We start from the raw sequence: 1,120 nt of genomic DNA, 5'->3' as shown, positions 1-1,120 counted from the left end.
CCCCTCAAAGGATGCATGGAGATATGTAATGAAATGTAAAAACTCCCCCTAGAAATAGTAAGGAGTTTACATTTTGGATGACCAGAGGCTCTGGTCTATACAACCAGAGGCGCTGGTTGTGAAACTTGAGACCAGAGGGGCGCTGGTTGCAAAGGATTTGAAATCCAGAGGCTCTGGTCTTTAGAACCAGTGGGTCTGGTTGTGAAGGGTGAGTAAATGAAGTGTGAGAAGAAGTGAAGACTTGCTATCAAAGAAATCAAAATCACAGGCTCTGGTCTTTAGAACCAGAGACTATGGTTGAGAACAATACAATGCAAGTAGGAAAGAAACCAGAGGCTCTGGTCTTTGGAACCAGAGGCTCTGGTCTTTGGAAACACTTAGTCATATAAATGATTTTAGTGAGCAAGGACAAGAGGGGCTCTGGTTTCAAAGGGGAAGGGAAAGTAAGATTCAAAAGYGATGGATGGGGTCCAGAGGCTCTGGTCTTTAGAACCAGAGGCTCTGGTTGGAAAAGAAATGAAATAAAAAAAGGGAAGTTGGAAGGGAAAAAGTTTACTTGCTTTCAAAGAGTCTTAAGCCAGAGGCTCTGGTCTTTAGAACTAGAGGCTTTGGTTGTAAAGAGAATAACGGATAGCAAGTAAAGGTGAAGACCAGAGGCTCTGGTCTATGGAACCAGAGGCTCTGGGTGGGAGAGAAAAAAAAATACTTGATAAGAAATACCAAGTATTTGCTTTGAACCAGAAGGGCTCTGGTTTCCTTTAGAACCAGAGGGGTTCTGGTTGCAAAGATGAAATTTTGCCAGTAAATCTAAGTCATTTTATATGGCCAAAGGCTCTTGTCCTTAGAACCAGAGGCTCTGGTTTAAGATACTTAGAGAATATATGGCTTTGTTACTGTATCACTTATTGGCATACCCCTGAGATATTGAGAATCGATGGTTAATAGATAATTGCCTTTAAGTGGTGAGATTCAGCATACACATCTTGCTGACTAGAAATAAAAAACTTTTTTCATCAAGAGCTTTTGWAAAAATGTCAGCAAGTTGAATCTCAGTTGGAACAAAGTACATTTCTATGTTACCTTTTTCAACATTATCTTTCAAAAAATGGTACCTTACATC

The sequence above is a fragment of the Cynara cardunculus genome (assembly GCF_001531365.2).
Source record: "Cynara cardunculus var. scolymus isolate 2C chromosome LG 17, CcrdV1, whole genome shotgun sequence".
Classification (NCBI taxonomy): domain Eukaryota; kingdom Viridiplantae; phylum Streptophyta; class Magnoliopsida; order Asterales; family Asteraceae; genus Cynara; species Cynara cardunculus.
This window is presented reverse-complemented; position numbering follows the sequence as displayed.